Here is a 26,566-nt window from a genome sequence, read left to right as displayed (position 1 = left end):
AACAGGGAGGCAGTCAGACAGACTCCCACATGCACCCGACCGGGATCCACCCGGCATGCCCACCAGGGGGCGATGCTCTGCCCATCTGGGGCATCGCTCTGTTGCAACCAGAGCCATTCTAGCACCTGAGGCAGAGGCCATGGAGCCATCCTCAGCGCCTGGGCCAACTTTTTGCTCCAATGGAGCCTTGGCTGTGGGAGGGGAAGAGAGAGATAGAGAGGAAGGAGAGGGGGAGGGGTGGAGAAGCAGATGGGTGCTTCTTCTGTGTGCCCTGGCTGGAAATCGAACCCGGGACTCCTGCACGCCGGGCCGACGCTCTACCACTGAGCCAATCGGCCAGGGCCTAGGCTATTCTTAATGTTTTGAGGAATTGCCATACTGTCTTCTCTAATGGCTGTACCAGTTTACATTCTCACCAGTAGTGAATGAGGGTTCCTTTTTCTCCACAGCCTCTCCAACACTTGTTATTACCTGTCTTGTTGATAACAGTCAGTCTAATAGGTGTGAGGTGATATCTCATTGTAGTTTTCTTTTTAATTTTTTTATTTTATTCATATTTAGAGAGGAGAGAGAGAGACAGAGAGAGAAGGGGGGAGGAGCTGGAAGCATCAACTCCCATATGTGCCTTGACCAGGCAAGCCCAGGGTTTTGAACCGGCAACCTCAGCATTTCCAGGTCGATGCTTTATCCACTGTGCCACCACAGGTCAGGCTCATTGTAGTTTTGATTTGCATTTCTTTAATAGCTAGTGAAGATGAGCATCTTTTCATATATCTGTGAGCCATTTGTATGTCTTCTTGAGAGAAGTGTCTGTTCAGGTCCTTCCCAGAGGTGGATTTTACAGTGGGCACACCCGGTGCGCACCCTGGGCCCTGACTTCTGAAGGGCCCCACAAAACCCCAACTTTACACTTTTTTCTAATGTAAGGGGCCCAATATTTTCTTCTGTACCTGGGGCTTCAACTGACCTTAATCCACTTCTAGTCCTTCCTCATTTTTTTTTCCAGAGGCAGAGAGAGAGAGAAGGATAGATAGGGACAGACAGACAGGAATGGAGAGAGATGAGAAGCATGAATCATTAGTTTTTTGTTGCGACACCTTAGTTGTTCATTGATTGCTTTCTCATATGTACCTTGACCACGGGCCTTCAGCAGACCGAGTAACCCCTTGCTCAAGCCAGCAACCTTGGGTCCAAGCTGGTGAGCTTTGCTCAAACCAGATGAGCCCATGCTCAAGCTGGCGACTTCGGGGTCTTGAACCTGGGTCTTCCACATCCCAGTCTGACACTCTATCCACTGCGCCACCGCCTAGTCAGGCTCCTTCCTCATTTTTTTTTTTTTTTTTTTTTTTTTGTATTTTTCTGAAGCTGGAAACGGGGAGGCAGTCAGACAGACTCCTGCATGCGCCCAACCGGGATCCACCCGGCACACCCACCAGGGGGCGATGCTCTGCCCATCGGGGCGTCGCTCTGTCTCGACCAGAGCCACTCTAGCGCCTGGGGCAGAGGCCAAGGAGCCATCCCCAGCGCCCGGGCCATCTTTTGCTCCAATGGAGCCTCGGCTGCAGGAGGGGAAGAGAGAGACAGAGAGGAAGGAGAGGGGGAAGGGTGGAAAAGCAGATGGACACCTCTCCTGTGTGCCCTGGCCGGGAATCAAACCTGGGACTTCCGCACGCCAGGCTGACGCTCTACCACTGAGCCAACCGGCCAGGGCCTCCTTCCTCATTTTTTAATTGGATTTTTTGCTTGTTTGTTGCTGAGCTTTGTGAGTTCTTTAAATATTTAGGATATTAACTCCTTTTCAAAGATGTCAAGCCAGTGATGTTTGCGCTCAAGCCAGTGATCATGGGGTCATGTCTATGATCCCATACTCAAGCCAGTGACACTGTGCTCAAGATGGTGAGCCCATGCTCAAGCTGGTGACCTCGAGGTTTTGAACCTGGGTCCTCTGCATCCCATTCCAATGCTTTATCCACTGTGCCACCTGCTTTTTCAGGTGACATTGGGATTTTAATGGGGATTGTATTACATTTGTATATTGTTTTGGGTAATATGGCCATTTTAACTATGTTGGTTCTTCTAATCCATGAACATGGACTATTTTTTCATTTCATTGTGTCTCTTTCAATTCTTTCAATAATGCTTTGTAGTTTTTAGTCGATAGGTCTTTCATATCCTTTGTTAAGTTTATTCCTAAGTATTTGATTGTTGTTGTTGCAATTGTAAAAGGAATTTTTTTTCAGTTCATTTTCTGAAGTTTTATTGTTGGTGTATAGAAAAGCAGTAGAATTTGGAATATTGATTTTATATCCTCTGACTTGACTGTATTTATTTATTGTTTCTAATAGGTTTTGGTGGAGTCTTTGGGGTTTTTTATGTACAGGATCATGTCATCTGCAAAAAGGGACACCTTTACTTCTTCTTTCCTGATATGAATGCCTTTTGTTTCTTTCTCTTGCCTGATTGCTCTAGCTAAGATTTCCAGTACTATGTTGAATAAGAGTGGAGAGAGTGGGCAGCCTTGTCTTGTTCCTGATTTTAGAGGAAAAGCCTTCAGTTTTTCACCATTTAGTATGATATTGGTTAATAGTTTGTCATATGTGGCCTTTATTATGTTGAGGCACTTTCCTTCTATACCCATCTTATTGAGTGTTTTAAACATAAGTGGATGTTGTATCTTATCAAATGCCTTTTCTGCATTTATTGATAGAACCATATGATTTTTGTCCTTTGTTTTGTTGATGTGGTGTATTACATTGATCAATTTATGTATGTTGAACCACTCTTGTGCTCCTGGAATGAATCCCACTTGATTGTGATGGTTTTGTTTGTTTGCTTGTTTGTTTAGTGAGAGAGGGGGGGGAGGGAAAGAGAAGCATTAACTGTAGTTGTGTTGGTTTAGTTGTTCATTGATTGTTTCTCATATGTGCTGTGCATTGGAGGCTCCAGCCAAGCCATTGACCCCTTGCTCAAGCCAACAACCTTGGGCTCAAGCCATCGACCATGGGATCATGTCAATTGTGCCATACTCAAGCTGGCAATCCCACACTCAAGCTGGCAATCCCACACTCAAGCTGGATGAGCCTACGCTCAAGCTGGCAACCTTGGGGTCTTTAACCTGGGGTCTTGGCATCCCAGGTTGATGCTCTATCTACTGCACCACCACTGGTCAAGCATATTTTTTTTTTTAAGTTTGTTTTTGTTTTTGTTTTTTTTTTTGTTTTTTTTACAGACAGAGAGAGGGATAGACAGGGACAGACAGACAGGAACGGAGAGATGAGAAGCATCAATCATTAGTTTTTCATTGCGCATTGCAACACTTTAATTGTTCATTGATTGCTTTCTCATATGTGCCTTGACTGCGGGCCTTCAGCAGACTGAGTAACCGCTTGCTCGAGCCAGTGACCTTGGGTCCAAGCTGGTGAGCTTTTGCTCTAACCAGATGAACCCGTACTCAAGTTGGTGACCTCAGGGTCTCGAACCAGGGTCCTTCGCATCCCAGTCCAACGCTCTATCCACTGCACCACCGCCTGGTCGGGCCATATTATTTTTTTTAATGTATTGTTGTATTTGATTTGTTAGTATTTTATTTAGGATTTTTGCATCTGTATTCATTAGAGATACATATAAAAATACATACAGAGAAAACTATATAGAGATAGATGTAGTTTTCTTTTTTGTGTTGTCCTTTCCAGTGAGGACAACCATCTTGAATATCCCTGCAGCAACATGTGGCACTGAAGTGAAACAGCTGTCCTGAAGATAAATGAGATCCTGAATAAGATGCTTAACATAGTGCATGGCACATAGTAAGCCCTGGGAAAAGAGCTATCATTATTATTTTCTCATTTGTCAGTGTTTATAAAGTTTGAATGCCTGGCTGGGTATCTCAAGCAGTGGTAGTCAACCTGGTCCCTACTGCCCACTAGTGGGCATTCCAGATTTCATGGGGGGTGGTAGTGGAGCAACCAAAGTATAAATATAAATAAAAAGATAGATTTAACTATAGTAAGTTGTTTTATTTTTTATTTATTTTATTTTTTTGTATTTTTCTGAAGCTGGAAACAGGGAGAGACAGACAGACTCCCACATGCGCCTGACCGGGATCCACCTGGCACGCCCACCACGGAGCGACGCTCTGCCCACCAGGGGGCGATGCTCTGCCCTTCTGGGGCGTCGCTCTGTCTCAACCAGAGCCACTCTAGCGCCTGGGGCAGAGGCCAAGGAGCCATCCCCAGCGCCCGGGCCATCTTTGCTCCAATGGAGCCTCGGCTGCGGGAGGGGAAGAGAGAGACAGAGAGGAAGGAGAGGGGGAGGGGTGGAGAAGCAGATGGGCACTTCTCCTGTGTGCCCTGGCCGGGAATTGAACCCGGGACTTCTGCACGCCAGGCCGACGCTCTACCACTGAGCCAACCGGCCAGGGCCAGTAAGTTGTTTTATAAAGATTTATTCTGCCAAACTTAGCAAAAATCCAACATAAAGTACTTGGTAAGTAATTATTATTATATGCTTTAACTTGCTGTAACTCTGCTTTATAAATTTTATAAAGTAAAGTTACTTTGCTACTTTATAAATCACCATTACTGTGGAACCGGTGGGCGGTTAGAAAATGTTACTACTAACAGAGATACAAAAGTGGGTGGTAGGTATAAAAAGGTTGACTACTCCTGGTCTAGAGCATCATCCCAATACACCAAGGTTTCAGGTTTGATCTTTGATCAGGGCACATACAAGAATCAACCAATAAATGCCTAAATAAGTGGAAAAACAAATCAATGTTTCTCTCTCTCTCTCTCTCAAATCAATAAATTTAAAACATTAAAGTTTGAATAAATATATATGCCCTTCTCAATTTTGACAGTTCATCTTAAACCCATTTTAAGCTTAGCTGTCCAATGGACCCTAGAAAAAACAGAATGTTGTTAACCTGTCATCAGCTAAGGAGTGTTTCTCAAACTTGAATGTGCATATAAATCACTTAGGAATCCTCTTACATGCAGAGTATTAGTTAAATGCAAATTATAATTCAGTTGATTTGGGTGAGGCTGGAAGTTTTGTATTTTTATCAAGCTCCCAGGTTATGCCCATGCTCCTGGACCACAGACCACACTTTGAGTAGCAAGGACCTATATAGGGTTTTGCCTCTCTTGTGTGATTGAAGGGGTTACCACTGCATCCAAGTTCCATGGACAGCAACATGGGGAAATGGGAGAAAGAAGATAAGGAAAGTGATCAATTTCTTTTTTCTTTTAACCCTATCTTTTTATTTAAAATTTTCCAAACGGGATTATTTGAAAGAACAGTGCTGTAAACACCTATGTAACTTTCACCTAGCTTTACCAACTGTTAACTTTTAAGCAATTTCCTTTTGAGGATATGACACAGAAATTGCCTACATCCCTTTCCCTCTTGCCCATTGTAAAAACTCTGGCACATACTTTCACCTTTGCCCCAAGAGAGGCCAAGAAATATAAACCTAGCTTGACAGCTCTTTATCTGCTATGCAGGGTAAAGTTCTATTATTACGAGAAGATATTATAAAGCAGTTATCTAAAGAAAAGAAATAAAGAAGCCTGTCCAGCCTGACCTGTGGTGGCGCAGTGGATAAAGCGTTGACCTGGAAATGCTGAGGTCGCTGGTTCGAAGCCCTGGGCTTGCCTGGTCAAGGCACATATGGGAGTTGATGCTTCCTGCTCCTCTCCCTTTCTCTCTCTTCTCTCTCTCTCTTCCCCTCTCTCTCTCCTTTCTAAAATGAATAAATAAAAAAAAATTAAAAAAAATACAAATTAAAAAAAAAAAAAAAAAGAAGCCTGTCCAGTGGTGGCACAGTGGATAGAGTGCTGACCTGAGGTCCCAGGTTCAAAACCCCAAGGTGAGCCAGCTTTAGTGCAGGCTTGCCAGCTTGAGTATGGGGTCGCTGGCTAGAGCGCAGGATCATCAACATGATCCCAAGGTCACTGGCTTGAGTAAGGGGGTCACTGGCTTGACTTGAGCCCCTCCCCATCCCCCCATCAAAGCACATATGAGAAGCAATCAGTGAACAACTAAAGTGACAAAACTAAGAGTTGATACTTCTCATCTCTCTCCTCCCCCTCCCTTCCTGTCTTTCTCTCATTCTCTCTCTAATAAATAAATAAACAAATAAATAAATAGAAGAAGAAAATGAAGGAGGAAGAAGAGTGGCACATTGGACACTAGGGGACAATTAGCCAGCTCTGACACACTAACTCACCAAATCTTGTAACCAGCTGTTTTCAACAAAGTGGATTCTGAAAAAGATCAAATCTAAATTTGCAGCCCATCTCTAGAAAGCATATAGGGCTTCCAAGTCTGCATTTTACACACCCACCTCACTTTTAAGTGTCCTTCTGTTATTTATCTTGCTGTATTGTGTGGACTTTTCTAATTACTCTTAATTTTTTTTGCAACAAGTTTAATTGTAAATAATTTAATAATGACACGTGTTGGGAAGATAAAATATATTATGCTCACTTTGTTAAAGATGGTGCAGAGAAAAAAAAGCAAAAAAAAAAAAAAAAGAGAACAAAAAGATGGTGCTGCTCACGTGGAAGCCCGTTGCCCAGGTGATGATATTAGTTGCCCTTCTTGCTTGGGATGGGCATGATTATATTAATGTGTGTTGGGGGCGGGCTGTGGGCAGGCAGGATCCTTGTATCCTGGGGCTTGGGTTTAGGACTAAGACTTTCCCACCCTTTTTGATGTGGGGTGGTGCACTCTCATGACGAATCCCATTATGTCTCAGATAAGTAACTTTGTATCAGAGACTTCCTTGTTTGTATATTGGATTAAAGGTTTTGAATCTACACTATAAAGTGGGGCAGACCGGTTCCTGAGATTAGCATTAGAGGAGAGAGCAGAGAGAGCAGAAAAAGGCCACGTGGAGGAGGCTAGGAGAAGCAGCCAAGATGGTGGAGTGCTGAAGGAGAAGCCAATTTGCGCAGAGTTTGTGCAGAGAGAAGGAGATTGGGAGCAGAGATGAATAAGACTGGTGAGCTAGAAACCTTTGATTCTAGGAAACTCAGGTAAATCAGTGGCTTTGGGAGCCCTGAAAGGGAAGGGAAGTTGTTGGGCGGATAAAATGTATTATGCTCACTTTGTTAAAGATGCCATCGCCCAGGTGATATTAATGTGTGTTGGAGGCAGACAGGATCATTGTAGCCTGGGGCTTGGTTTTGGGATTAAGCCTCTCCCACCCGTCTTGATGTGGGGTGGTACAATCCAATCATGCCTCAGAGAAGTGACTTTGTATTAGAGACTTCCCTGTTATGTATATTGGATTAAGGGTTTAGATTTCTACACTATAAAATGGGGACGGAACGAGAGTTTGGGCTCTTGGTTCCTGAGGTTAGCATGAGAGAGCGGAGAGAGTAGAGCCAGCAGAAGGAGGCCACGTGGAGTAGGCCAGGAGAAGCAGCCAAGATGGCGGAGTGCTGAGTGAGATGCCAGTTTGTACAGAGTTTGTATCTGGGATAAGGAAGGAAATGGGGAACTGAGGAGAATAAGGTTGGTGAGCTAGAAACCTTTGATTCTAGGAAACTCGGATAAGTCAGTGGCTTTGTGAGCACTGAATGTGACTGGGTTTTGGAGCCCAGTGTGTATTTTTACTTGCCCGCCGGGTGCAAGGTAGGATTAAAGGCTATGGCCCACCAGTTTTTGGCTCCATGGTTTCTTTACCGACTGTCCGAATCCAATGCGAACCTGCATGGGCCGGGCTGCTGTGATAGTGGCCCTGGCCCTGCCTGCTGGCTTTACAGAAGTGTTTTCCCACTGTGTGTATTTCTTGCCCGCCGGGTGCAAGCTAGGATTAAAGCTAATAGCCCACCAGTTCTTGGCTCCATTGTTTCATTACCATCTGTTCGAATCCAATGCGAACCTGCACTGGCCAGGCTGCTGTGATGGTGGCCTTGGTTACTGGCTTTACAACACACTAAGTATAATTGTGTAGAGTGCTCAATGTTTTCTAAATGAGCCAAAACACAGTTTACCATAGCATTTTTGCTTACAGTAGCTGATTTGTGGTATTGAATCCTATAACCCTACAGGGCTTTAAATTGTATTGTATTAATTTTCATTTTGTCCAAGTGATTTTATTTTTTTGTATTTTTCTGAAGCTGGAAACGGGGAGAGACAGTCAGACAGACTCCCGCATGCACCCGACCGGGATCCACCCGGCACGCCCACCAGGGGGCGACGCTCTGCCCCTCCGGGGCATCGCTCTGTTGCAACCAGAGCCACTCCAGCACCTGGGGCAGAGGCCAAGGAGCCATCCCCAGCACCCGGGTCATCTTTGCTCCAATGGAGCCTCGCTGCGGGAGGGGAAGAAAGAGACAGAGAGGAAGGAGAGGGGGAAGGGTGGAGAAGCAGATGGGCGCTTTTCCTGTGTGCCCTGGCTGGGAATCGAACCCGGGACTTCTGCATGCCAGGCCGACGCTCTACCACTGAGCCAACCAGCCAGGGCCTGTCCAAGTGATTTTTAACGTTTTTTATTTTTAAAGTAGGAACTTACAGAAACAACTACAAGTAAATCAGCATTCTACCAGCCACTACATATATGTAGATAACAGTAAATGATTTATTGTTTTACATCATCTTGTTATAGTACTCTTGACCTATTTATGTGATAAGGTATCAAAGAACTGTAAAACTTAGTATTGGCAATGCCATTTTAAAGAGGAAAAGTCAGGTTTCTTGCCCCCTCCTTCCTGTGGAGAATGGAGGGAGAAGAATGTGGGAGCTTCCTGGCTTACAAGGGCAACTGGGTCATCTAGTTATAGTTTAACTATAGTTCTCTGGAAGGACTGAGGTCACTACTTGCTAGACAACAGAGAAGATGGGACTTATCTGGAAACTCCCTCTTCCCCTTCCTTAAGATCCTTTAGAAGACAATGTTTACATATCTTAATTAAAAATTCCTACACTGAAAAAAAAAAAATTCCTACACTGATTCTAACTCTTCCTCTCCTCCTGGAGTCCTGAGAGTGACGTATACCTCTAGACAAAGGGACCACGAGACCACTCCCCTTGCTTGAAAAACCTGCATTCTGTAACATTTTATATGCTTTCTAACAATCATCCCTCTTGAAATCCTTTATATGTATAAAAACTTGGAAACTAAACAAGCGGGGACTAGCTTATTAGGAAACCTAGCCCCAACACTTTTAGCTAAGGTATTTTCATTTGGCCTCTCTCCTTATCCTAAGCTAACCATTTCGTTGTGGTGACAGGGATGGGGGGTAGATACTAGAAGATTTGGGGATGTCTTTGCCAGGTATGTAAAACAATTATCACTACTGTGTTATCTCATGGTGTATGATAGATATATGAATTTACCAGAACTTCCAACTGCCCTTTTGTTGTCCCACCTGGCTGCCTGACCTCACCCTTACTTACTGGATAATCGCCCCTGAGGCAGAAAAGTTCCAGAAAGCTGATCAACCACCCAAGGAGGAGCATTCCAGAAAGCTGAAATCCTAAAACCGTAAAAGGGAACATACCAGAACTTTTGACTCAGTACCCCCTCAGACTCTCCCAAGCCCTATAAAATTTGCCTCAGTCTGTAACCGGTGCCCTTCTCCCCAGAGAAGTGCCTGGCAGGGTTCCTTTCTTCCTTTCAATAAAGCCTGTTACTCTGGTCTTTTCAAACTCCCATGGATTCCAACATTTGGTGCTGAAACCCAGGACAGGGTACTAACTGCCTGGACGATCCCTCTTTGCCATCCAAACTTACAACCAGGGAAGCAATGGGCAGTGGCAGCTCGTCCCAGGCTTATTCCCTGATTCTGTTTGCATGTGTAATTGTAGGTTGATTGGCCGGTGATCTGTCCCTGTCCCAAACCCCTGCTGGACCAGAGAAAGGTAAGGAGTTTCTCCCTCCCCCTTCCCCAGTTGGCCTCCAAATTTCTCTCTAAAAACACCCCTTCCTGCTAAGACGGTTTTGATTTCGGACCCCATATCTATGAGTGGTCTGCCTCTACTCCTTTATGGACTTCTACAAAAGTCTAGGTGCGCCTAGCCAGACCCCTCTCCTACATTCCAGGATCTCAGCCCTGGAGTGAGGAACTCCTGTCTGAGACTCCCTTTTACAGAGATTTTCTCCTCTCAGAACTATGACTGAAGGGGACGCCCCCTTCTCTCACCAGTCTCCTCTACTGTGGGCTCCCTCAGTCCAAACCGTCCAGCTAGGCTCCCCTTGGAACGTGGGTTCCTCCCAATCTCAGGCCTCAGAGACTACTCCTCTACTCCTTCGGGACTACTCCTTCAGGACTCCTCTACTCCTTCGGGACTCACTCTACTCTCTGAGGTTCACAATTTGGGGGGTTTCTACTTCGAGCAGCCTGCTTCTACGGACTTCCTCGAAAGTCTAGGTACCTAGCCAGGTTGCTTTCTACTACCATTACAATATCCTAAGAGATCTTGACAATTTCTGCCACTGGACGGGGAGGGCATCAGAGATTCCTTACATGCAGGCTTTCTTCTCCCTTTGCTCCTGTCCTTAATTTCTGTGTTGCTTGTTCTACACACAGGCCATTTTTGGCCAAAGAAACCTCACCTAAAACCTCCACTCCTAATCTTTCCTTCGCCTGACTCCCAACTCTCTCCACCTCCTGCCTGACCCCTGGGGGCACCCCTCTCTCAGGACCTCTCTCTGGTCCCTCTGCAAATCTCTTCCACTTGAGTCTCTTCCCTCCAGAAAGCTCCCTCCCCTCTCTTCGCTGAATCCTCTTTTTCATTCGCCTACAAATAACATTCTCTCTTTCTCCTCCCCTGTTGGCCAAGGGCCCCTCCCTTCTCCACTGTGTTCTTAAACCCCTCCTTCCTCCTTACAGATGGGCGCTCTGTCTCTTTTTCTTCTTCGACCCACCCTTCCCCCTCCTCAGAGACTGACTGTGCCTCCCACTACCCCTCGTCTTCTCCCCTCTTCTCAGAGCTCTAATCTTTTTGTTTTTTTGTTTTGTTTTTTTTGTATTTTTCTGAAGCTGGAAACGGGGAGAGACAGTCAGACAGACTCCCACATGCGCCCGACCGGGATCCACCCGGCACGCCCACCAGGGGCGATGCTCTGCCCACCAGGGGGCGATGCTCTGCCCCTCCGGGGGGTCGCTCTGCCGTGACCAGAGCCACTCTAGCGCCTGGGGCAGAGGCCAAGGAGCCATCCCCAGCGCCCGGGCCATCTTTGCTCCAATGGAGCCTTGGCTGCAGGAGGGGAAGAGAGAGACAGAGAGGAAGGAGGGGGTGGGGGTGGAGAAGCAAATGGGCGCTTCTCCTTATGTGCCCTGGCCGGGAATCGAACCCGGGTCCCCCGCACGCCAGGCCGACACTCTACCGCTGAGCCAACCAGCCAGGGCCGCTCTAATCTTTTTGACTCCTCTGACCACATGGCACCACGACCAACACTTTAATCTCCTCCTCCTCCTCCTGCAGATTCTGACCATCCTTCTTTCCATCCAGCTGTTCACACAGTCCATCCGTCTGCTTTCTCTCTTCCTCCCCTCTATGCTGACAACTCCCTGCCATCTCAAAAACCTTAAAAAAGCAGAGTTGTCTATTGAGCAGTGTGAGTGAGTAATCTGTTTTGTTTCTTTGTCAGAAAATACTTCTAGTATAATTTTAATTGAAACAAGTAAAGCACTTAAATTTCTTAATGTATAATTTGTATGTAAAGTCTGTTTAATGTGTAACTGTGTCTGTTTCTAAGGCCTTAAACCAATAATTACCTGCCTCTTAAATCAGGCTTACTCATCCCCATGGACTCTCCCTACAATACCCCCATCCTTCCTGTTCAAAAACCTTTAGGGGCCTAACCAGGTGGTGGCGCAGTGGATAGAGCATTGGAATGGGACATAGTGAACCCAGGTTTGAGACCCCAAGGTCAACAGCTTGAGCGCGGGCTCATCTAGTTTGAGCAAAAGCTCACCACCTTGGATCCAAGGTTGCTGGCTCGAGCAAGGGGTTACTCGGTCTGCTGAAGGCCCACGGTCAAGGCACATATGAGAAAGTAATCAATGAACAACTAAGGTGTTGCAACAAAAAACTGATGATTGATGCTTCTCATCTATCTCTGTTCCTGTCTGCCTGTCCCTATCTATCCCTCTCTCTGACTCTCTGTCTCTGTAAAAAACAAAACAAAACAAAACAAAAAACCTTCAGGGGCTTATTGCCTCGTACAAGCCTTATGCCTAATCAATGAGGCAGTAGTTCCCCTCCATCCAGTAGTCCCTAATCCCTACACATTACTGTCACACATTCCCTCAAACACCACTCATTTCATGGTCCTAGACCTCAAGAATGCCTTCTTTACCATTCCTCTACACCCTGACTCTTTTTGTTTGCATTCACCTGGACTAACCTGGACACTAATGTAGCCTGGCAACTTACATAGACTGTCTTACCCCAGGGGATCAAAAACAGCCCACACCTGTTTGGGCAGGCACTAACTCAGGATTTAGTAGCATGCAATCTCAAAACTAGTACTCTCTTACAATATGTAGATGACCTACTCCTCTGCAGCCCCTCCCTGCCTGGCTCAAGGAGACACACCTCCACCCTTCTTAACTTCCTCACTATGAAGGGATGTTATGTCTTCTCTGCTAAGGCTCAACTTCACTTAGTCCGTAGTCTATCTGGGCATCACCTTAACCCCCACCACCTGAGGTCTCACCCTAGATCAAACTCAGACCGTACACAGTCTCCAACCACCTACCACCACAGATCAAATCCTTTCTTTCCTTGGTCTAATAAGTTTCTTTAGACACTGGATTCTCAATTTTGCTCTCTTAGTCAAGCCCCTCAGTGAGATCTTCTGAGCATGGCTTTTAAGGTCTATAATGGCCAAAGAAGTAACAGAAAAGACAAATAAGGCCCCCCCAAAGTCAGGAAATACCAGATTTTGGCATATTCTCTTAAAGGCTCCAATGCCCTAAAAGGCTTCATAGAATTCCATCAGGGCCCTGATCAAGAGTGGAAAGAAAGGTCATTGAACTGAAGCCTGTCAGGCTTCCCAGCCCCACCAGTTGACACATCTGTGCTGTGGAAAAGGGACATGAGAAGGTAAGCTGCCCCCTTGCTCCATGGAGGGAGGATTCAGTCTCTTCTAGCCCTGCTCCAGCTACCTGTGACTTGACCTTGTCCAGCATGCTGGAAATTGCCACTGAAGGCCCAAGAACATCGTTCACGAGCCTAAGGTATTTCTTCCAGGTAGCAAATAAGCTGATCTCATTTCTTGGAAACACAAGGGCCATCTACTATGCCTTGCCTGAATATTTGAGTTTTATTTATCCCTCAAAGATCCCTCAAAGACTGTGGTTATTGACAGTCTAATTTTGTTGCTTTATTTAATGTATAGTATCTCCTTTATTCTTGTCTCAATGCCCCATGCCTACTGTAGGCTGGGACTTGCTGCTAATTCAGGCTAGAAGCAGTGGTCACTAGGACTTAAACTCTAGGTACAAAGTGTAGAAATATAACCATCCTTTCCCTAAGTAGTTTCAGGATTTACAGGTTACTCAGCAAACTGTTCAAAGATTGTCCAAGAGGCCCTTCCAGCATTACATCACTCAAGGACTGACTTTCACATGGACAGGTCCACACACCGTGATCCTGATAACTCCCACTGCTGCTAAAGTAGAAAAATGGCATGCCTTACTCCAACCACAAACTGGAAGTTGGTTGGTCTATGTATGGCAAATATATGAAGAAACAAAGGACTCTTTTAATCAGAATTAGGGAAAATGGAAACTAGGGTAAAAAGAAATTCAACTTAATTGTCACTAAAAGTGAAAGATTTTTAAATCAAGAGTTCTGACTAGAAAGGAATTATATGGTTTTGATAATAGAAGGTATAAGGCAGGGGTCCCCAAATGTTTTACACAGGGGGCCAGTTCACTGTCCCTCAGACCTTTGGAGGGCCAGACTATAAAAAAAAACTATGAACAAATCCCTATGCACACTGCACATATCTTATTTTAAAGTAAAAAAACAAAACGGGAACAAATACAATATTTAAAATAAAGAACAAGTAAATTTAAATCAACAAACTGACCAGTAGTTCAATGGGAACTATGCTCCTCTCACTGACCACCAATGTATGGAAATACTTTTGAAAGAAAAAGGAAAAGCAAGTTGTTATGAAGGCCAGTTGTTTCTGGATAAGAAAGTGCATGAAAGCTGAAGGTTTATGTAAATTGTAGAAGGTTTGTGCAGGTTGTAGGAAGTTTGTACAGAGAAAAAAGAATTTGAACAGTCAGAAAACTGGTTTTCGAAGAATGTTTGATTAGTCACCCTACCTAACAATCCTCTACTCTCCCCACTTATTGGGGCGGCTCTTTCCTCCACTCTGACCATCTGGAGCTCAGAAACAGAGAAACAAAACTGACCCCTTGTCCTTCTATTCTCCATTCACCTCTCAACCTGCCTCACCCAATCAAAGGCTTTCTACTTGTGTGGAACCAACACCTATATGTATCTCCCTACTAATTGGACAGAAACCTGTACCCTAATCTATCTCACCCCAAATATCAATCTAATCCCACCCCCATGAGCCTCTTCCAATTCCTAGTACACTACCCGTCAATCTTAGGACCAAATGAGCTATACAGGTAATCCCTCTTCTTGTTGCTTTAAAAATTTCTATAAAAATAGGTCTAGGGGCAGGGGGACTGGCCACTTCCCTATCATATTCCTACTCCCTCTCTCTCTGAAGCCCAGCGAATTCGTAAACATGGAATCAGTGATTTCACACAAACTGGGTGTCTTGACTATTGCCTTTCATTGGACTACTCACTCTACTATTTATTTTTCTTACTTTTGGACCCTGCCTCTTACGTTTGTTCACTAGTTTCTTACAGAACTGAATGCAGACCTTCGCCAATCAGAAAAGTGGAAAAATCTACCTAACCCTACACACCAACCCTGAAACCTGCCCTCGCAAAACAGAAGAATCTGGAACCCTATAAATACACTCCTACTCCAACTGCCCCAGGGAGAGGTTCACAAAGGAGGCCCCCAATAGGGATAACAGCAGAAAGTAGCTCCAGAAGATGGCTGGTCTGAGACAAGCTCCTTCCTGAACCCCATACCCTCTCCTTCCCCCCACCTCTTTTCCTTTTTTATCATACCACAGAGTTGAGAAATGATATATGAATTTACCAGAACTTCCAACTGCCCTTTTGTTGTCCCACCTGGCTGCCTGATCTCACCCTTACTTACTGGATAATCGCCCCTGAGGCAGAAAAGTTCCAGAAAGCTGAAATCCTAAAACCGTAAAAGGGAACATACCAGGACTTTTGACTCAGTACCCCCTCAGGCTCTCCCAAGCCCTATAAAATTCCCCTCATAGTCTGTAACTGGTGCCCTTCTCCCCGGAGAAGTGCCTGGCAGGGTTCCTTTCTTCCTTTCAATAAAGCCTGTTACTCTGGTCTTTTCAGACTACCATGGATTCCAACAGTGTAGGAATGCTTTTTCCTTTTAATAGATCCTATAAATACATGTTGTAAGCTTGTTAGTAATTGAATATTGTACCATGCTCCCTCCTTACCCACCCCAACCAGTACTTGATTTTGTACAAAAGGTCTAGAACAGTAAAAGGGCCTACATGATTTGGGATCGTGCCCCGTGTAGCTAGCTGGTTAATGAATAAACTACTCAAATCCCTTCTGTAACCTGCCTGGTGTCTCTGTGTAACCCATGGATTGCAGTACTTTACAACATTTATACCAGTTACCTTTATAACTGTAATCTCTTTAGGTGCCATTTCCTTGTCAAAGTATTAAAAGAATGTGCTTTTAACATTTCTAACGTAACGTACTGTTTTTCTTATTTAGACTTTAAATGTGTGATAACGTTTATTCTCCAGAATATGAATTAAATCTTTTAAAGCAGTTCTTTTCTATTCTATTCTTTGGCTATGTGAACCATTGTTTAAGTTATTGGAAGGCAAAGAATAAAGTCCTGCCTGAAAGTTAATACCAGAATTTGCTCACCAGGGTTCAATGCAACCTAAGGGCAACTGACACCTGCCTATTTACACAGCGACAGACCTAAACTCTGCGAAGACTGATCTCTGGCTGTGGGTCGGATATCCCGCGCTAGGTGGGGTGGGGCTGCCTGCCAGCCGTGGTGGGTCACTCAGTCAAGCTTCCCTGGTTCCACACCTGTAGTGGCTGGGGATGGACAAGTCCCAAACCCAAACAAGGGAAATGTTAGCCGAGACCTGGAGGGCTGCGAGCAATCTCCCGGTCTGCGTGTGGGGCGCTCAGGCTCCGGCCCACGTCGTCTGGGCGGCCCCGTGGGCTCGCAGAACATCACCTGGCCCCTGCAGACACTCCCCACCAGAGTCCCAAGTTTTCTGTCACCCAGTTTCAGAAGAGGTCTGCCCGCTCCTAAGATGGCGACCTCGGCCTCGGGGAGGCGGTGCCCTACGTAGGCGCCAGTAGCCAATGGGTTTCCGGCCTGCGCCGTAGGCTCGGCGCAGAAGGCGGAAGTGCCGCGGGCCGCCGCCTCGGTCCCGGCTGCGGCCCCTGCCGGTTACATAACTCTTTGCGGGGCTCGGTGCTGCTCCACTTCCGGCTCCCTGCGACCCCAGGATGCGCTGAGCCCCGACGGCGCCGTCCGCTGCCGCCGGCTCCCGCCCAAGGTGAGGTCCCCTGGGCTCGGGCTTGTAGTGGAGCCGCCGGCCCGGCTCGGGGGTCGTGAATGGGGAGCAGTAGAAGCTCGGGTTGGGGCGTAGGGGACACGGGCGACCCTGGAGGTGTGCGGGACAACCCCGCCGGAGGAGGGCACGCCAGTCGGAGCCCAGATCTCTCCGCGGGGTTTCGGCGTCGCCAGGGACCACGCGCCAGGTAGTAGGGCGGCCCGGGCGGCAAGGTGCGGAGGGAAGACCCGAGGGGCGCGGTTCCCAGCCATAGGTGGCGAGCCGGCCGCTTTGCCTAGGGCGCCTGGATGTCGGGCCCCAGGACGAGTTGTTCGGGACGTTTGGAGCCAGAGTGCAGCCTGCCCCTCGCTCCCCGCGCCTCGCGCGAGAGAAAGTGCTTGGCCTTTTCACAGTTGAGCGGTTTGCCGCCTTCTCGCTTGGCTTTGGTTCTTGTTGCACGGTCTGTAGTCCTTGTGCCGGCTTCTTTGCTCTCCTGTGAACTCCTGAAAGCCTGGGGCTCTGTCTTGGTCGTCTTGGCGTCGTACTCCCTCAATTGTACCTTTTTGTAGTAAGACATCTCAGTTCCTTACGTTTCTGGTGGTTTACATACAGACCCTACTTTGCCCTCCTCTGCCGAATTGGGCACTTCCTAAGGAATAGGATTATTTTGAGGGAGGCTGTGGGCCTTCTCAGGACCACTAATAATGAATATCTGTGTGCCTGCCCAGCTGGTGACAGAGCCCAGGACCTGAGATAGGGCAAGGAGTTAACTTAGACATTGACTGCTTTATCTCTTTTCACTCTGCCAACTCCTCAAACCGTGCGATTTTGTTACTCATTTGTCCTGAAGAAAAGGATAACAGCCCCATACAGTAGTCCCTGGGTACCTGGCGTGGCTGTTAATTGGAGTGTCAGACTGGAAAGAACATTGCGAGTTGCAGATATTTTACCAGAAAACTAAAGACAGAAAACTCCTAGTTAATGCTTAACCGACTGAATCGGTATGGTTGCCCCAGGTCTTCCACAGAAATACAACAATCCTTCTACCACTTTGTGATGTAGAGGTGAGTGATAGAAGTCCTTTGGCTAGTGGTGCCGGGGAGGAAGGGGAGTTGAGCATCACTGAATTTGAAAGAGACTGAATTCATAGTCTCTATCTCACACACACACACACACACACACACACTCTCTCTCTCTCTCTCTCTCTCTCTCTCACACACACACACACACACACACACACACACACATGCACACACACACACACCCTCAATTGTTTTGATAGCAGGAACTCAAGAATTAAAATTTTAGCCTGACCAGGCAGTGCCGCAGTGCAAAGAAGCGTCAGACTGGGACACAGAGGACCCAGGTTTGAGACCCTGACCGAGATCACCAGCTTGAGCATGAGCTCATCTGGTTTGAGCAAAGCTCACCAGTTTGAGCCCAACCAAGGTCGGTGGCTCAAGCAAGGGGTCACTCGGTCTGCTGTAACCCCCCAGTTAAGGCACATATGAGAAATCAATCAATGAACAACTAAGGTGTCGCAAGGAAGAATTGATGTTTCTCATTTCTCTCCTTTCCTGTCTGTCTGTCCCTTTCTCTGACTCTCTCTGTCTCAGTCACCACACACACACACACACACACACAAAATAAAAAATAAAAAAAATAATTAAAATATTAGCTTGAGTAATGGTGGCTTTGATTCTGGTCAGTGGGCTTCAGGGTGAGTGCAGGTGGAGGCTTTGTTCCAGGAGCTGGGATGACTGGGCGGGCCTGCATGACTTAAAGAGATCCACAGATAGTTTGCTTTTGTGCCACAGGAGATCTGCCAACTGTCTACTTTTGTGCCCCAGGGGTCTGCAAGCAAAGTCTTTGTGCTCCAAGGACCCAACCGCTGGCTATGATCCAATTAACTTTGTCTATGATCTGATTAACTCTCCCTTGAAATTCCAAAGCTCTTACCTCCCTTTTGTTCCCCTTATAAAAAGATTGGCTCAAGATGGGGGAGAGATGGCTTTGGGAACATAACCCCTGTCTCTTCATATCCCTGGCTATCTGAATAAAGCTCCCATAGTCAATCCCTATTTCTTCTTATTTGGCTAAAATGGTCACAGGCAGCACAAACTGATTTTTCCAATTTCAATTTTAAGCTAAGTTAGAGAAAATGGAATTAAAGACTAGAAAAAAACTCAAGGGTCAGCTGAAATATACCGTTTTCCCAAAAATAAGATATCCCCCAGAAACAAGACCTAGTGAAATTTTTTTCAAGCTTAGAAATATTAGACCTCCCCTGAAAATAAGACCTAGCGCATCTTTAGGAGCAAAAATTAATATAAGACACTGTCTTATTTTCAGAGAAACAGGGTAGATTATTGTACATGGAAATAGAGTCACAAGAAATTCTTGATGGTTATGCTGATGTTTGTGATGACATGAGTACAATATATTAATAAATGTTAATTTTTTGTTCAACAATAAATGTGAATTCTTGTTCATGGAAAAATAAGACATCCCCTGAAAATAAGACCTAGTGTGTCTTTAGGAGCAAAAATTAATATAAGAGACTGTCTTATTTTGGGGAAACACGATAAGTCCTAGTCATCTTTCCAAATGGACAAATCAGTCATGGCAGTGCACATAGGTCTTCATCTCCTCCATTCTAGGATTTCGGACCCATCAGAATTAATGTGCAGATTGGCCCTTGAGAATGCAGTGCTCACAAGGTTCTTTCTCCTCTGGACTGTGGTTTGTTGGAGTTCCATCTCACTGAACTTGCAGATATGCTGGGTTTCTAGGAAGACAGTTAAAAACCATAAGAAACAAAGTCAGGACATGGTGTGGTGTTTATAGGTCAGAATAAAAAAACGTAGACACTTTTTGAAAAGGTCTCTGTGTGTTTCCTATCTTTAGCCTCTCCCAGATGTAATTTGCAGTGATTTTTATCACTGTGTTTATTTTAACCACACCTATTCCAGATTTGGAATATGACTTGTTGAAGTTACTAAGCAACAGCATGCTCTGCCCTGGATGGGAGAAAATTCCCGGATGGTAGGAGATTGAAGAGATAAAAAAATACACCTGAACTGAGAAGGGTGATGCTGTCCTGGGGGCTCTGTCCCCATTCGGAGCCTCAAGGAGCCTCAAGTGTACCTCTTACCAACAGTTTGGCCTCTCACAGCCTGAGGTGTTTTGACCAGGTAGACGTGGCATCCTCACATTGCAGCAGGCATAGGGAACACTGTAGAGAAGACTCCTCTGTTCAGGGCAGTGCATGTCTTTTGTCTGCTGAAATAGCCCACAGGGTCTCACTTTTTTGGTGACGGCTCTCCTACCTGAATAGAAAGCTAAGGCTTATCAGGCAGTGTCTCCCCTTGAATGGTGGCTCCTTTGTCTTAATCTGTTATCTCCCTTCACCATCTCTTCCTGGAAGGAATCTACAAAGTCCTCCTGGTTTTTCCATCTCAGTTCCTAGTTTATAGAAAGCAAACTTGACTTGACTCTACATTGAAGCTGGTCCTGCTTGTATTCATGGGCAGTGCTGTCAAGTAAAATGTTGACCTGCAAAATGATGCTGGAACTTCTGGGTCTTTTTTGGCTGAGTTCAAATGCTAAATTTGGTTCAGCAAATATTTGTAAGTATCTTTAATAACTCCGGGATCAGATATTTTCCCCTAAATGTCATTTTTTTTTAGCATGACCTCTGATAAGAATGGGCTGGCAGACCAGCTCAGAATTACCTGAGGCCTATTCATCTAACATTGCTCATTAACAAGAGAGCTATGTGTTTGAAAACCCAATGTGCATATAGTACGGTTCATATTCTGCTATGAACTGTAAGGCGTTTGCTCAGTTCTTGTGAAGTAAGAAAGGGATCTGAACAGGAAGCCAGGGCTTTCTACAAGAAGTTATTTGGGCCTGACCTGTGGTGGCGCAGTGGATAAAGTGTCGACTTGGAATGCTGAGGTCGCTGGTTCAAAGCCCTGAGCTTGCCCGTCAAGGCACGTTATGGGAGTTAATGCTTCTACTCCTCCCCTTTCATTCCCTCTCTCCTATCTCTCTAAAAATGAATAAATAAAATCTAAAAAAAAAAAAAGTTATTTGGGGTTCATGTCAACAGTACAGCTAGTGCTTGATGGAGCCTGAGTACCCTGCCGTGGAGGTTGATTGTTGTATGTGCCCTGATCAGGATTGAACCCACAACCTTGGCTCTCTGTTGCATGTATTAACCAGGTAAGCTACCCAGCCAGGGCAAACTTGTTTCTTTTTAGAGGGTGACTCCTAACTCTAGTTGTAAACTGTTCAGAAGGTCTTGTTGGTCAGCTATTTTGTTGCTCTTTATACTTAGTTTCAAATTACTTTCCTTCTCTGGCTTCTCATTTGTAGCCTTTTCATTGAAATATACATGTAGAAAAGTATACTGCTTGATGAAAGCTCATGGCATGAACTACCTGTACAACCACCACCCCAAAAGACCCCTTGGGCTCCTTATCAGACAAGCCCTCTCCATTTAAAATACTGATTTTCTTGTAGAGAACAGCAGAAACCAGTAACAGTCATTTTAGGGGAAATGGGGTGGTTAGGGGATTCATAATTTTTGCTTTATATTGCATATGAATTCTTACATTCTTTTTAAGCCTTTTTTGTAAGTGGTTATCTTAAAACTTAGATTTTTTTTTTTTTTTTTTTTTTTTTGTATTTTTCTGAAGCTGGAAACGGGGAGAGACAGACAGACTCCCGCATGCGCCCAACCGGGATCCACCCAGCGCGCCCACCAGGGGCCACGCTCTGCCCACCAGGGGGCGATGCTGTGCCCCTCCGGGGCGTCGCTCTGTCTGGACCAGAGCCACTCTAGCGCCTGGGGCAGAGGCCAAGGAGCCATCCCCAGCACCCGGGCCATCTCTGCTCCAATGGAGCCTTGGCTGCGGGAGGGGAAGAGAGAGACAGAGAGGAAGGAGAGGGGGAGGGGTGGAGAAGCAGATGGGCGCTTCTCCTGTGTGCCCTGGCCAGGAATCGAACCTGGGACCCCTGCACGGCAGGCCGACGCTCTACCACTGAGCCAACCGGCCAGGGCTTAAAAATATTTTTTTAAATTGGATTTTATATAGCCACTAAAATTGCTTTTTTTGTGTGTATTTTTTCTGAAGTGAGAAGCCGGGAAGCAGAGAGACAGACTCCCACATGCGCCTCACCGGGATGCACCTGGCATGCCCACCAGGGGGCGATGCTCTGCCCATCTGGGCCATTGCTCCATGGTAACAGGAGCCATTCTTGCACCTGAGGCAAAGGCCATGGAGCCATCCTTAGTTCCTGGGTCAACTTTGCTCCAATGGAGCCTTGGCTGTGGGAGGGGAAGAGAGAGATAGAGAGGTAGGAGAGGGGGAAGGGTGGAGAAGCAGATGGACGTTTCTCCTGTGTGCCCTGGCCAGGAATTGAACCTGGGACTTGCACACGCTGGGCCAACACTCTACTGCTGAGCCAACCAGCCAGGGCCAACTTTTTTTTTTTTTTTATTTTGAGTGCGTTTATGAAAGCTGGTACTGTGAAATAAGGAAGGACTTAGGACAGAAGAAGCAACAGGAGAGCCTAGGTGGGCTGTTTTGGCTCCCTGGCAAGTCAGAGAAAAGGGGGTCTTAGAGACAGGTACAGGGGGTTAGCCCAGGATGAGCTGCCGCTGGCCATTTCTTCCCCTGGCTGTACGTCTAATGGGGTTCCTTAGTTTAAGGGATGCAGTCTTGTGGGAGAAGAAAGGCGTGGCATGCTCCCAGGAGGGAGAGTATGCTAAAATTGCTTCTTAATGTTTATACAGGAACCCTTTAAAATAGTTGACTAGTCTTTTTGGGTCCTTATTCAGCCGTCTCCTCTTGGCTTCGTTACAACTTTGAATCTCTTTCTTTCCGGCATCAGTGGACAGATGTTATGTTGTTCCAGTGGTATGAGGTTTAAAAGTTGGCATTAAGAGAGTCTATTTTGGGATAAAATGAGTAATCATTCTACTTATAATTTGAAGAGACATTGTGAATTTTCCAAATTACTACTAATCAAACATAGCCCATGAGATTATTTTAATATAAAAACATGTCCATAATTTTTATATAAAATAAATAAAAATCTCAAATGATTCAAAAATTAAGTGGCATAGAACATCCAGAGGCAGATGCGACAGGAGGTTGAATTACTTTTGAAAATCATTTTGGTATAAAAGTTTACCTCATGATCAAGTGTTAATTTATACCAAATTTGACCCATTTTTCTATATTTAACTTCTGTTTAACTCTGAAGGATCCTAAATGCAAACCCAGAGAAGCTGAGATTAAAAATCATAACAAAACCCGGAAGAGTGAGATGGGTGGCGGAGGGCAGTAGCCAGGGAGTGGGCAGGTTTCTGAAACTCGATTCCCCTGTTGCTGTACTTTCCCCTTTCAAACTGGGTAGCTGCTTATCCGTGTCACCCACTCTTCCCCCTAAGCAGTGTTAGAGTTGCTTATAGCCATTGAAGGTCTCTGGAAGAACCAATTTGCTCTCGGTTTTGAGCCCCAGGCCGAGTCTAGTCTTTTTTTTTTTTTTTTTTTTACAGAGACAGAGAGAGAGTCAGAGAGAGGGATAGATAGGGACAGACAGACAGGAATGGAGAGAGATGAGAAGCATCAATCATCAGTTTTTTGTTGTGCATTGCAGCATCTTAGTTGTTCATTGATTGCCTTCTCATACATGCCTTGACCACGGGCCTTCAGCAGACCGAGTAACCCCTTGCTCAAGCCAGTGACCTTGGACTCAAGCTGGTGAGCTTTTGCTCAAACCAGATGAGCCCTCGCTCAAGCTGGCGACCTCGGGGCCTCGAACCTGGGTCCTCAGCATCCCAGTCTGACACTCTATCCACTCCACCACCGCCCGGTCAGGCCCGAGCCTAGTCTTGGGTATTTTTCTACCCTTTTGATTCCCACCCTGCAAAAATATAGTCATTATGGGTGGTTTTATTGTTGTTTGATTTGTTTTGTTTTTATTTTTATTTTATTTTTTTTATATTTCTCTGAAGCCGGAAACGGGGAGAGACAGTCAGACAGACTCCCGCATGCGCCTGACCGGGATCCACCCGGCACGCCCACCAGGAGCGAAGCTCTGCCCACCAGGGGGCGATACTCTGCCCACCAGGGGGTGATGCTCTGCCCCTCCAGGGCGTCGCTCTGCCTGGACCAGAGCCACTCTAGCGCCTGGGGCAGAGGCCAAGGAGCCATCCCCAGCGCCCGGGCCATCTTTGCTCCAATGGAGCCTTGGCTGCAGGAGGGGAAGAGAGAGACAGAGAGGAAGGGGGGGGGTGGAGAAGCAGATGGGTGCTTCTCCTATGTGCCCTGGCTGGAAATCGTTCCCGGGTCCCCCGCACACCAGGCCGACGCTCTACCGCTGAGCCAACCGGCCAGGGCCTTGTTTTGTTTTTTAACTAGACCAGCTGGCTCACTCCATCTGAACTGGGAATTGTGTTCTGGGCATGCCATGTCAAACGGCCTCCTACCAAGATCCCAGCTCAAAAAGCCACCAGGCAAAGGTACTTCTTGACCAGGCCATCCTTACGGTTCATCCAGCCCGCGCCCCACCTGTCTTCTGCTTTGAGCTCTGGCTGCATCTTTCCATGTGACTGTGCGAGCCAGCAGCACGGGCTTGTCTGCACTCTCATTTTCTATTCCAGGAACAGGACTCTTCTGAGCTTTCAGGTGAGGGAACAGTGGGGTCTCTCTGGCCCCCGGTTCAGATCCTTCCGGGGTTTGTTCTTACCTCTGTTCTTCCTCTTTGTCCTTGTCTCTTTCTCAGACTGGGCTGTCCTTTTCCAATTCTGACATTGACCTAATGCAGGGGTCGGGAACCTATGGCTCATGAGCCAGATGTGGCTCTTTTGATGGCTGCATCTGGCTCGCAGACAAATCTTTAATAAAAATATAATAACGTTAAAAATATCAAACATTCTCATGTATCACAATCCATTCATTTCCTAATGTTCATGGTTGCGGGTGGCTGGAGCCAATCACAGCTGTCCTCCGGGACAACACCAAATTTTTATTGGATAATGCCTAATGTACACGGGTTGTTGTATGGCTCTCAGGGAATTACATTTTAAAATATGTGGTGTTCATGGCTCTCTCAGCCAGAAAGGCTCCCGACCCCTGACCTAATGGGACCACAAACGGCAAACAGTCCGTGGGCAGTGTACTACCCGCCAGTCCTTCCTTTGGAAACTCACCAGCTGCTCTGGTATAGGTCCTTAGATCAAGGAGGGGAGTCTCCCAGGCTCCCATGACCGAGGGTAGCCCGAATGCTTTTTTTATTTTTATTTTTCCATTGATTTGAGAGAGAGAAAGGAAAGGGGAGAGAGAGAGGAAGGGAGAGAGAAAGAGAAGCATTAACTTATTCCACTTAGTTGTTCCATTTAGTTGTGCACTCATTGGTTGCTTCTCTTATGTACCCAGACCAAGGATCAAACCTGCGACCTCAGTGCCCTGGGACAGGCTCTGTCCACCGAGCCACCCGAGCTAGGGCCCCAAATGCCTTCTGAAGGAGCATCAGGGTTTGCAAGTGGCACACATGCACAGTAAACTGAGAACCTGCCCTTCACATTGGGTCATTTTACCGTGGACATGAAGTAAAAAACCACAATGGTCAAATAAAATTTCAAACAAAATAAGATCTGTCTCATCTTGGACACAATGGAAAGCACAGCTCTGAGCTGCATGAAGGCCTCTGTCATGCTGAAATGGTGCTCAGGTCTGGCACCTTCCCTTCCTGAGAAAGCAAAGGAACCATACTGGGTATAGACACATCTGTGGGAGACTGGTAGAAGTCTCTGCTTAAGTGAAGTTGAAGGCTTCCTTCCAAGGCGACATTTTGAGTGAAGAGGTACCACTAAGCATAAAAAGTTGCCAGATCAAGTAGTGGTGCAGTGGATAGAGCATCGACCTGGGACACAGAGGACTCGGGTTTGAAACCCCGAGGTTGCCAGCTTGAGCGTGAGATCATAGATATGACCCCATGGTCACTGGGTTGAGCCCAAAGGTTGCTGACTTGAAGCCCAGGGTCACTGGCTTGAGCCCAAGGTCGCTGGCTTGAGCCCAAGGTTGCTGGCTTGAGCAAGGGATCATTCACTCTGCTGTAGCACCTCCCCTGCCCATCAAGGCACATACGAGAAAGCAATCAATGAACAACTAAGGTGCTGCAATGAAGAATTGATGCTTCTTATCTTTCTCCCCTCCTGTCTGTCTGACCCTGTCTGTTCCTGTCTCTGTCTGTCTCTCTGTGTCTGTTACACACAGAAAAAAGTTGCATCACTTGTAGAGACAGAAAGTGAAGTGTGGTTGCTGGAGACTAGAACAGGAGGGGTAGGGAGTTAGTGTTTGATGAGAACAGTGTTAGTTTGGGAACGTGCAGAAGTTCGTCATTGGTGACCATCACTGGTGGTAGTTGCACAGCAGTGTGAATGCATTTAATGCCACTGACTTAAAAAATGGCTAAAATGATAAAAATTTATGTATGCTTTACCACACTTTTAAAGAAAGATAAAAGAAAGAATGTTGCAACATGAAGACATTTTTTTTTTTTCTCAGTAGGACCCCTTGGGTCTTAGGTGCAGTTTGGGGAAGATGCAAGGGATTGACCCCCTGCCTTTTCCCTGGTGGCTCAGAGAAGAGCGTCCCTCCCACACGGTTGTATTGACCCCTCCTTGCGCAGCCTGGTTGACAACACTTTTCATGTTCACCAGTGTGCTGTTTGCCGTGGAATTCCTTGAGCAGAAGAAGTGGTTTCTGGGAGGGTCTTGGCGCGGTGCAGGAGAGTGCACACCCCGGCCCTCATATACCCACTCCAGCATCTCCTCAGAGATTTCTGACTGCCATTGCTGCAGCCACAGGCCCGAGAGCAGCGCCGGGGGTTTCAATACCGTGT

General features: G+C 46.3%; 1 protein-coding gene, 1 long non-coding RNA gene and 1 other non-coding gene across 5 annotated transcripts in view; 2 read left to right on the top strand and 1 right to left on the bottom strand.

Annotated features, from left to right (window-relative positions):
- LOC136402528 (uncharacterized) overlaps nt 1-15,257 on the top strand; it is a 32,696-nt gene extending 17,439 nt beyond the window's left edge. The window contains exons 2-3 of the long non-coding RNA XR_010750984.1: nt 9,820-9,873; nt 14,852-15,257. This is a non-coding gene — a long non-coding RNA (uncharacterized lncRNA). The remainder of the gene's footprint in view (nt 1-9,819; nt 9,874-14,851) is intronic.
- Nucleotides 15,258-16,488: 1,231 nt separating this feature from the next.
- The window catches only part of NAA60 (N-alpha-acetyltransferase 60, NatF catalytic subunit), a 30,865-nt gene continuing 20,787 nt past the window's right edge, over nt 16,489-26,566 (top strand). For 2 of the 3 annotated variants that reach the window (XM_066382745.1, XM_066382742.1), the window contains exon 1: nt 16,489-16,648. The gene's annotated coding sequence lies outside the window, so the exon portion shown is untranslated. Of the gene's footprint in view, nt 16,649-24,329; nt 24,349-26,566 lie in introns of those variants that run through there. The other variant, XM_066382743.1, reaches the window with a different exon arrangement.
- Nucleotides 21,638-21,713, bottom strand: TRNAG-GCC (transfer RNA glycine (anticodon GCC)). Its single transcript has one exon. It is a non-coding gene; the product is annotated as a tRNA-Gly (tRNA).

This window comes from Saccopteryx leptura, chromosome 4, assembly GCF_036850995.1.
Source record: "Saccopteryx leptura isolate mSacLep1 chromosome 4, mSacLep1_pri_phased_curated, whole genome shotgun sequence".
NCBI classification, from domain to species: Eukaryota; Metazoa; Chordata; class Mammalia; order Chiroptera; family Emballonuridae; genus Saccopteryx; species Saccopteryx leptura.
The sequence above is the reverse complement of the archived record's forward strand: the minus strand, read 5'-3'. Positions and strand labels throughout refer to the sequence as shown.